The sequence below is a fragment of the Arachis ipaensis genome, chromosome B8 (genome assembly GCF_059453495.1).
Source record: "Arachis ipaensis isolate K30076 ecotype BB chromosome B8, ASM5945349v1, whole genome shotgun sequence".
In the NCBI taxonomy this organism is placed as follows: Eukaryota; Viridiplantae; Streptophyta; class Magnoliopsida; order Fabales; family Fabaceae; genus Arachis; species Arachis ipaensis.
In genome coordinates, this window is record NC_142443.1 from 10,321,398 (window position 1) to 10,332,641 (window position 11,244).

At 43.3% G+C, this 11,244-nt stretch overlaps 1 pseudogene; it reads left to right on the forward strand.

The window, feature by feature from the left end:
* The first annotated feature begins 8,042 nt into the window (after positions 1-8,042).
* Positions 8,043-10,870, forward strand: LOC148547184 (callose synthase 5-like; annotated as a pseudogene).
* Positions 10,871-11,244: the final 374 nt, after the last annotated feature.

The following is an 11,244-nucleotide window of genomic DNA, read 5'->3' on the forward strand; positions in this document are numbered from 1 at the left end:
CAGAAGCTGAAGATTTAGTGCGTAAGTTTGAAAAGTGCCAGTACCACGGTCGTATGACTCAAAGACCTCCGACAACCTTGACGAGTATAGTGAGCCATGGCCGTTCGATATATGGGGGATGGACAACGAATTTCTTCCGTTCGTCAAACTGTAGAAAACGATTTATTTATTGCAACGAAAGGACAAGAGTTTGAATTAATTAGGCAAATAGAACGGGAAATGACAAATAAAACAGAAAAATATCCCGTGACCAATTCCACGTTTAATGAGATCAAGGACTATCAAAGTAAAGTCCTTGATGGAAAGAGAGGGAGTAAGAGACCCCCCGGGTAGAGTGAAGTTGTTAGGTTGAATTACGATAGATATGGCTTACTTTTTAGGAGGTTGACTTGGGCTGCTATCTGTTCCCGGAAGCAGAAGCAAAAGTAGTTCGAGCCAAAGGCGACAATGAGGCCCCTAGTCCAAAAGTCTCATAGCATAGGAAAAAGCACTTGGGCTGGGGGGAAAGAAGAGCGGGTATGTGGGCTTCTTTCACTTGACTTTTTTCTTTGCTTAAGTTTCATAATATGATCTTTTCCTCAATTCAAGACATCATACCAAGGTCAGGGAAAGACTTTCTAAGCAATTCAATGAATAAGCTAAAGAGAAGTTACAGAAGTACGGAAGTGACAGAGAAGTCAACCTTCTTTTGAACTATCTGCTCTATCTAATACTGAACTAGATGCCGCAAAAGCCCCAACTCTATCTGTACTCCTTTAAGGGCGCACAAGCCTAAGTATAAAATCGGACTGAGGATGAGAGGAACATTTGTCAATCTGAGGTCAACTCCTTTCGTTTTGAAACTCATTATCCTCATATAGTGCGGAGTAAGGGGGCACCAGTCCTCACTTGCTAATGGCTACCTCTGTAACTTGCCAACTAATCCTTGAGGGAGTCTAAAACTCAATCATTTCTAAACACTGAGGTTCTAAAAAAACAGAAAAGAAAGGATTTTACTTTCCCGTACGCATATCCTATAGATTCTGAGTACGGGAAATTGACTATTTCATGAAAATTCCTACTGGAGTAGTACCTTTTGCTATAGGTAATGCTATAACGTTTAGAGAGGGAGGCGCGAATCCGCCGGTATATCGAGTAGTGGAACAGTATGTGAGGCAGAAGGCGGAACCTATAGAAGTAAGGAAGATCGAAAATCGTAAACGTAAGTACCCTAAGCATATCACAGCGCTCAAACCGGGTCGTGGGGAGAGGCAGGTTATATGAGTGAGTTATCTATCGCGGCAGGAAGATGGTATTTCGTCTAAGGGATTCCCTCATGCTTCTCCCTAGCGATCTCAATAGCTTAGTCTGTCCCCAGGCAAAGGGAAGTATACCGAAGTGCAAGAGTCGAATCTGATCCGTCTCCGGGATCAATTGTTGGATTACATGAAACAGGATATCCTGGGTGGTGTTATGCATAGATCTATTATTTCTATTTTCTCTATATAAAGTTGAAAAAAAGGACCTTGTCTGTATCCGTCTCTCTTACTCGAACTAGCCACCCCTTGGGAACCGCCCCCCCCCTTTTGCCTGCTTTGATTAGGACTTTGCTCCCGGGAAGAGCTCATCGGAGAAGAACTCAAAAAAGTATCCCTTACCCATTCAATTGATTGTTCTAAAGTCGAAGTCCTTTCGTTAAGTCGAATTGAAAGATAGGTTTTAATCAGTGATTAAATGGAAAGAGGGAGCGCTTTCAGTCCCACTTCCAGGTGGGAATAAAAATGCATGGACAGGAGCAACCAAGGTGGGAAAGCCTGTGGTTGTCCTATAATCAGTGTACGAAAGGGGTTGGCATCACAATGAGGGGGAGCCCACTACTTGACTACTACTCATACTCACACCCCAACTCGGGAAACAGAACGTCAATACAAAATTCGCTTTGCCCGGGTCTTGAGAAAGCTAAGGATGATTCGAGTACGGGCCCTCGGCGGATACCGGGGAAGATGTAAAGACCGACAGTCCAATAGAAATGGGCACTAGCAGGTCTGGGCAGCTGCGGGCTCTTAGCCAACGTTTACCGTCAAAGCCTTCCACAGATCACTCGCCTAATTAGCTTGAGACCAATGATCCTGAAGCCCCTTCATCACGAAATCACACAAGGTAGATGGGAAACGGCTTATTCCTAATTCCTAAGGTTAGATTATGCCTTTCCACTAGACTACAATAAAGAAAAGAAGACGGTGAAATCAGGCTTATAAAAGAAAAGGAGGGACTTGAAGTGGATTCCGTAGCAAGAGCTAGCCGAATGCCTAGTCTCACTCTTTGATGAGGTGGTTTTCGTATCACGGGAACGTTTTAGTAGTGACAATTGAATGAAGGTTTAGGGCAACAGGCGGTTGCCGACCAAGGGGCAGCCGTTGGGAGTGCTGGCAATAACGACGACGATAGAAAAAATGAAAGTCGTTGGCGTAGAAGGGAGCTATGGAAGCACTTAAGAACCGTATCTCATCTGGAAGCCTTTCCTTGGGTTTTCAGGGAAGACGAGAAAAAACTTCACTAAGAGGCATGTGAAAACTTTATTCGATTTAACCTTAACCTTGAGAGATGCTTTGAATAGCGTATAGAAAGAAAGGAAATGAGCCCACCTATCTGAAGCTGAAGGAATGAAAGCATTAGAGTGAAGATCCCCGGCTTAACCTGAAACCTCTCAAGCCAGGGAAAGATTGACTATGGGGTTCCGAGTCAGGGCAGAAAGAGGCCAAGAGTGACTAGCCTTCTTTCTTGCTGTTCTTCAATTTCCTCTTCTCGTCCTACGGACCCCGGCGAGCTCCTTCCTCTTTGCAGCTCCTGCTAGCCTTTCGGCCTCTCTCATATCTTACTTTTGGCTTTTTGAGTCCTTTACGGACATGATATCCTATATCTATCTTTCTTGCGAAGGTCCTCGACGCATCAGCTACATAATATCTTTAAAAATCTTGCCACTGGCGAACCATAATCTCTGGTGCTATCGACCTTTCGGAAAGGCTGACTTGAACAATCTTCGAGAGGTTAGTGGATAGCTGTAACCAGTTCGTCCTTCTTCGGGGAGCGGGCTTAAGGCTAGGGCCCCTCCGCGCATCAGAAATCCTTGCTTACGATCTGGAGAGCGAAGTAAGAAGGATCTTTTCCAAGAAAGACCTATTGCCCTTATTACTCCAAGAGATTCAAAGCGGGTAGCCCTTTAGATTAGTAGATTAGACAATTCCTACTGCTGTGCTAAAGGCTAGAGAGGCAAGAAGAACATCTTACTCAACAAGAGTCTCGGAAGAGATGCGCCTTCGGGACTTCCCTTTTAGCGTGGGAGTAGAGAAGGAAAAGGCGAAGCTCTAGGATTGGAGTCATATAATAATATATATATAAAGTGAGCTATAAGGCGATTGAATTCATTTCAGTTTAGTCGAATATCGCATTTGAAAGCAAGTGAGATATAACTATAGAAAGCCCTATTGTAGACTAATAGCTCTAGCTTTCGATTCCTCCACACTTCCATTTGTTAGGAAGAGCTATTATTCATAGTATACTTTATTTCCCGCTTCAAGCAAAGTCAAGGACCTTTCCTCATTGGCCTTCGGCTTCAGCAAATTGATCTGGAACCTTGTTTCGGTATAAGGACCAAGCCTTCGAGAGTCATCCTTCTTGCTACTTTGTTTGGGGGTTCTTTAGACTCTCGGAACAAGGCTGTCAGTCAGGCATGTCTGTGCTGTGACTGGGAGGTCGAAGCTAAGACGTGGAACAGGTCTCCCATCAGCCAGTTACTTTTCCCCAGTGGACAATGCTGCGCCAGAGTGAAAAAGAAGAAAATAAAAGAGAAGTAGGTTTTGGAAGGACCAACGGGGATGGAGGAGATGCCCCGTCAGGAGGTGTTATGCGCAGACCACTCAATCTTTTTGAAACTGGGTCCGCTGGGGCGGGTTCTTTGGTTAGCACACTTATCTGGGAACTTTGTTTTTCTTCATGACTGCCGATCATAATTCACTTCGCATCCATCAAGCTCTGAACCTTCATTTTGAAATCTTCGCAATCTCGGATGGAATGACCTTTTGCTCCTTGATGAAACTCACATGATTCATCTTTTTCATAACTAGTTACTTGAGATTGCTCTTCGAAAGAGTGAAGAATGAAAAGTAGAGTTTCACTAGTAAGTCGAACGTCTCATCTTTCCGACTTTACTACGATGGAAAGACGGGATAATCCTAGGATAACCTGACCTCGTCAACGAGACAGGAAAGGGCGCCCTAGTTCTTGTTTACTATGGATAGATTTCCTTTCTTTTTCTATATCATAATAATGGTTCCCCTTCCTTGTCAGAAGCCTCAACCTGAACCCCCTCTAGAGCTGCCTCTACCGATAGTTCTTCCCTATCTCGACCACCTAACCTACTAAAAGAAAGGGGGTGCAATAGAAGGCGGATGCTTTCTTTATTCTTTATCTACAACAAACCTCGAATTCCCGGATGTGTTCCCCGATTCGCTCGTGGGACTTATAATATCTCTGCTCCTTGCTAATTGGCTTCGACGATCGAGCTCATTCCAAAGTTGATCTTGGCTAACATCCCCTTCGGGTATTTCCAGGGGGGCACGCTCATGCGGAAGCATACAAAAAGGGGTGACTTGGAAAAGTCCCAGTTCTGTACAAGGATAAAGCTAGCTCGTAAAGGGGGAAATATTAAAAACACAGATTTCAACCAAAAAATCATCTGATCTGTTAAAAACGTCTATTGTTATATATAAGTTATATATAGAAGAATTAAAATATTTTTACTACTGAACGATTTCTTATCTACGTAATTTCAGGATTGATTTTCATTGAAGAGTTATCTCTGTCCTTCCGTCCCCCCAATTAGCTAGTTGTCCCGTCCGTCGTCCAATCCATCACTTCGTTTGTGATAGTCCATTAGTAGTCCCTACTGAGCAATCTAGCTGCTATCGAGCTAGCATTGAAATGGAAAGAGTAGAGTGCAAGTAGGACGAGGTCTGCCCTTACACTTCCTGTTAGTAGGAGTGGATTAGTTAGAGTCGGTCCGTTCTCTTGTTTCAGAAGCTAGGGCTAGGGTCAAGCAAGCCTGCCCCCATCCGTTTATTCCATAGCCTATCGAGCCAAGCCAGATCTGCAGCCAGTGACGATAACGAAGTAGTTAGTAGTAGTAGTACTTTACTGGGACGATCCACTAGATCCATAAGCCCGTAACGGAAAATAGCCTTTCTTTTCCGTTCGATCCCGAACTGCATTCAAAAATGAAGCAAGGCAAGGACTTGCTTGGTTCTCTGAGCAAAGTAGTCTAGCCGTTACCGTTACAGTCAAAAAAGTAAGAAATGATAGAATGAGGTAGTTTACTAGCTTGGCCAAAGGGAAAGGACTTTTCAAGCATTCATTCCAATAGGGATGGGGAAGATCTTCTAAACCACCAGCCCAAGAATGGAGTTATCACGGAAAGGAACTTAGTCCGATCTTCTTCCACCTACGCTACGTCAACTGGACTTTTGTCACTATAGTAGCGAGTCGCTCGAAACCCGCAATAGAAAGGGGATTTAGGGGGAAGAGCTCTGGTCCGGCGATGACTACAAGAAGCAAATCGAGCGGGGAAAAATCCAATTTCATTGCCCAACGAAAAGAAGGTATGGTTGTGCCTGAAGAAGGGCAGTCAGAAGAGGAGAAATCAGCCTGAGTTCAATTAGTCCCAGCGTTATAAGTACAAGTAGCCAGAGGAGTGTACCAAACAGTTGAGGAAGGAGAGGTTGTTAAGGAGGAGCAGTCCCAGCACGACAAGCACAATAAAGAAGATCCGAGTGAAGCTACTTGCCCAAAAGGAATAACATTGGGTGTTATGAGAATCTTAAAGCGCTTATCGGTGGCAAAATTCACTATTTTTTATCAAGGATAAAGACAGAAGAGAATTTACATTTCTTCTTGGTAAGCAAGCAATCTCTTTGGCGGATATAGAACTCCTATAAAAAATATACGATATCTCAGTCATATATGAGAAAGCAGAGTTCTACGGTGAGCTTGACTCAACATACGAGTGTATTGGTACCTATTCTCTTTTTTAAGACTCTATAAGTAAGTAAGGTTTTGGAACTGAAGAAGTAAGGCATCGGTTGGATGACAAAGTCAAGCTGGGCTCGATCCCAGACTTAATAGCGGAATAGAGGTTAGCTCCCTCTATATAAGAAAGCCTCAGCAAAAGAACCTTACTAAGAAAGAAGTCGCCAATCACGATGTAAATCTGCCTTGCTGGCACTCGCTTCCACTTAGTCAATTACCTTCACAAGGGCTTAAGACGAAAAAGACAGGAGAACAGGGAGGAGATGGTTAGACTTCCTAGCGCCTGGCCTACTGGATTGGATGGAAGGAAACTAGATAGATGGCAACTAGGCCTGAAAGTCTTTTTCTCCGAACTTGCTTTTGCCTAAGGGATGGGGAATACTGGTATACTTTTTTCTTTCTGCATACAATTACGGAGACAGCCACGAAGGCTGGTGAGAATGCTAGTACAAGGGAGAATGCGACAATCTCAAGGGAACGAAATCACTTGATCTTACCGCTGGAGCAGATTGATACAAGTAATTGTACATAGGCGGGCAAACGTATTATTCTCCCTGCCAAGTTTACTACCCGCTAACGGATCCGATAAGAGATTCCAATAGCGTCAGTACTCTTCGCTACCGGTACCGGAAAATAAGGCACAGAGCAAGGGCTTTCATTCATAACGAGTAAGTGCCCCGGCAGTCTCTCATTCAGACATAGGAAAATTCTTATAAGATGGTGAAGGCGCAAGCAAATACATTCTCCGTGGCTTTAACCCTATGCATAAGGTACTTCTGTGCTAACCCTATATATTAATGCTCCGGGGAGGGCATTCATTCTTTACTTAGCGCAAGAAGGAATTAGTTCAGTCAGAAGCACATGGGGCGCTGTTCCTCTAAAACGAAGGTGGCGAAACATTCATTTCTTCCAAGGCTAAGAAAACGGACTTGGACGTTGATTCCGTATGGATTATATATATTCTTTCTCACTAAAGATAGTGCAAAGTTCGCTCATATAGCCGTTTACAGGCATATCTTAGTGCCTACTACGCGGGGGTCCGCCAGTTCTCTTTGTTCAACTATGTGAAACGGTGTAACGAATCGTTACACTCATTCGAAGAGGTACGTAGTGACTAGAGATTCGTTGTTCAACTCATTCGACCAACGTACGTAGTTTACGTAGTTGCTCGACCGTAAGGGAGAGGAACTAGAGTCACCAACTCGACAGACCCCACTCAATCTTATTCCTTATCTGTTCGCCTATCTGTTACCTAAAGCATTGATGAGGAAAGCTAGTTTTAGTACTTTTTTTATTTTAGAAAGGTAGAACATCGGATCTGCCAACGAGGAAGTTGTTGTTGATATTCCATTCCTGCATCTATCTTTATTGAGATTCTGGGTAAGACAGATGGTTCCAAAAGAACAGAAATGCACCACTTTTCCAACCAAGAAAATAAATGCTTTAGAAGCATTCGCTCCTCGGTTCAAGAAAGAAGAAGAAGTCGGATACGAGGTCAAGAGGAGGAGATCGACTGGCTATAATTGGAGTTAGGTTCCGTCTTTGGCGTAGCCTTTCTTCGAACCTGTCTTTTCAGTGGTCAAGGCGGTATGTCGATCATTCTAATGAAAACATCTCCCTGATCCAATTTATGCCCGAGGACAGGGGGGAAGCGCTCTTCTGCTAGCTTCTTACTGCAAGACATAAAGTGAAAGCCCCATCAAGAGCCGTTCAATAGTCCGTATGCTTTCAATCATCAATCGGTACACCACTTAAAAGTAAAAGTTTTTACATCCGATCAAGCAGCTGAAGGAAGCACAGCTTAACAGCCAGCACAAACTTGAATGAAGCCAGTCGGCGTATCGCCCCTATTCGATAAGTAAAGGAGAGGAATAAGCAAGCGGGAGTTTGGGTTCTCTCTTACATCTAACCTGGGTAAGTAAGTATCTTGGTGTTCCATTACTCCATGAGCGAGTTACCTAAATTAGAAATAAATTGTACTTATGGGCGCAAGTCAGTCTCTTCAAGTGGAAGCAATCATAGGGGGTTCTGGTCCGAGGTAAGCCTTCCTCTATCATTGGTAGGCAAAAAAGGGGTAAGCGAACCTGGCTGTGTTTGTTAATAAAATAAGCAAATGGGCAAGTAAGCGCAAATAGTACGAATCTCTTTCCCATCAAGCTAGGCATGCTTACCTAAAAGCAAATCTTTCAAGGCAAAGTTTTTTCTGTATTATGTATTATATTAATAGGCTAGTTGACTTTCTAGAGCCGAAAAAAAAGGCTCAGAACAACCTATTCAATGCAAAGAGCGTCTTCGCCGACATTGAAGCAGAATGCCATTCAAGAATGAAGGTATTCTATTCACCCTAAGAGGCTAAGGGGTCGGGTCAGTTGTGCTAGTCATTTGCTCTTCCGACAAGAGCTCAAGGGCTTTTCTTATACGCCTACCTATATTAGTAGTAGGTGGGATCCCCTTCCACTTTCGATGTAGCTCATATGATTAAGGGACCTAAGTCACAGTCCAGTCCTACGATAGCTGCTGCTTCAGCCAGGTCAGATTGCGGGTGTGGGGGGATGAACTGCTTAATGATGTAAAATGCGCAACGGTTGAGCGATGGAGGAGAGCAAAGCTACCTTGAGGTTGGTAGCTGATGAAAGCCTTTAGGTGGAAGTGCTCATAGCCTTAAGTTAAGGAAATATTACAAAAAAAATAAGGGTTAACCGAATAATGCGCTGAAAAGATGCCTTAGCTTCAAGGCGAAGTTTGTCGTAGACAAAGGGTTGGTGTAACTAACTGAGCCGATAGGCAATTTCGGACTATTTATATTATAAGACAGTATACCTCGACGGTAAGAACTAGAGGAATGAAGTAGCTCGACTAGAGGGCTTAATTAAGCCTTTTTCTTTCCGAGGAAAATGGCCTACTAGAAATGAAAGCACAGGGCTCAGCACTAAAACTTTATAGGTTTCCGTATTTGGAGGGACAACTACGGCTTACCCATAAGCGAGGGCCTGACCTGAACCTGATTCCAACCTTAACCCAACCCCAGCCTTGAGCCTTTAAAGGTATAAGCTGTGATGGCTTTTTTGGCCCACCAAATGATGCGAGGAAAGTTACTTAACTCTAGGAGGCGATTGACCTTTCCATAGAACAACAATCATATTCAAGTGCCAGTAGAGAAGTTATCGAATTTTTATTGCTTAAGTGATTGCAGGGAAGCTATAGGATCGCTAAGACCTCAAAGAGATCTTGACCCCGAAAGAGTTCACTTAGCTTAGCAGAGATCCCAAGGATGCAAAAGAAGGGGATCCAAATTCAAGGAAGTTATAGCTAGTGTGCCGTGAAGGGACTCCACTTTGAAGATGGAAGGGGGACAGAGAGAGCTTATCCTCTTTCTTGGGCGCAAGTAAAGAAGAATATGCTCTTAGGCAGACTAGGCTCTGAGGAAGAAGAGAGCTGCTAAGAAAAGAGAGTAGCTTGCGGATTGGTCTTCATTGCAGCTTCAGTGGGAATAAGAAAGTCTTCCATTCCACACCTTTACCTTTCTTTCCTAACAGAATGAGTCCCTCCTACTCCTACCTTGCTTAACTAAGGCTTTCTCATGCTTTGAATGCCGGCCTATTTAGGGGTCCACGGCCGTCTAAATCGACAGAGATCCGTACCTCAGTCTTTCTTCTCTGGCTTGGTTTATGTCAAATCAAGAAACTAGCTTCGTGACCATAGGACAAAGAGTTCTTGCAAGGCCTTTTAAGTAAGTCCTCTTTAGCATCTTTCATTTATGTAATACTAGATATATATTATATATGGCATTGGTTGGTTTTAGGATTCGGTTCCATTATGGTCATCCGGGCATCTTTGATAGAATTTTCCACATTACCCGTGGTAGCATCAGTAAGGCTTCTCGGGGCATCAATTTGAGCGGGGGTATCTTTGCCTCCTGATAAAAATCAATCTTTTCTATCATGGATACAAGGAATTTGATTTACTTTTGATATGACTTTTGCCTCTGGAAGTTTCAATTCAACACTGAGGCGTGGAAATGTCACTCACTATGAGTATATTCAGGTTGGGGAGGGTAGAGATGTTGGGCTCAACCAAATCTCTCTCTTTGAAGCAAAAGTGGCTTGTGGTAATGGAGAGCAGACACTCAGCAGGGATATCTATCGATTAGGGCACCGTTTCGACTTCTTCCGCATGTTGTTGTGTTTGTTATTTGACGACAGTAGGATTTTATGCAATGGTAATTCTTTTTCTTGCTGAATGAAAGCTGAACTTTGTTTTTCATATATTACAGCTAATTCCAATGACAACTCATCTTAAAGCGCTTAATATTAAATTTGAAAAAATTGAGGATATTTTTATACTTTTTTTTTTTCTAGAAAGATCTATTTATATGGCATTGAATGTGCTTTAGAGATTCCAATAAATGTCGAATATGGGTTCTTTCTTGCAGTTGGTTGTCATTACAGTCTATGTTTACTTATCTTGAAAACTTTACCTGTCATTGAGTGGGCTGGAGAAGGCAATAGTTAAATATGCTAGGGCGAAGGGAGACAATGCTCTTAAGGCAGCTCGGATTTTATTGAAGCTTCACAATCTGTTGTTCAATTAGGTCTTTGAATGGCTTTGCCCATGGTCATGGAAATTAGAGGGTTTAGAACTGCATTAAGTGACATAATAATTATTTATGCAGCTTGCAGCCGTTTTCTTTACTTTCTCTCTTGGTACAAAGGTTCACTATTACGGACGAACAGTCTTGCATGGTGGTGCAAAATACAGAGCAAGCGGGCGCGGTTTTGTGGTCAAGCATGAGAAGTTCGCCGAGAACTAAAGGATGTACTCAAGAAAAGTCACTTTGTGAAAGGGCTGGTATGATATGATAGCTTTTCAGATATATGGTTCAGCAGCACCTGACACCGCATCCTATACCTTCCTTACCCCATAAATAGATCTATAGGGGAAAAACACCCGTCATTTGAGCATCCCTCCTGAAATTTCCTTATGCCAGTTCTCTCTCTGCAGCTGCCTTCGATCTAGTGTTCACGCTTCGGTTCTACTCTACTAGACATCGGGGCACAGAACATCCTTCTTTTTCTGCTCCGAACTTCAGTGTCAGCAACTCCATTCCTTCTGGTGGGAAGTAGTCTAGGGTGCCTGCGAACGAAGAGCTGAGACATCTCCTGCTACTCGCGCGGCGGCTTATCA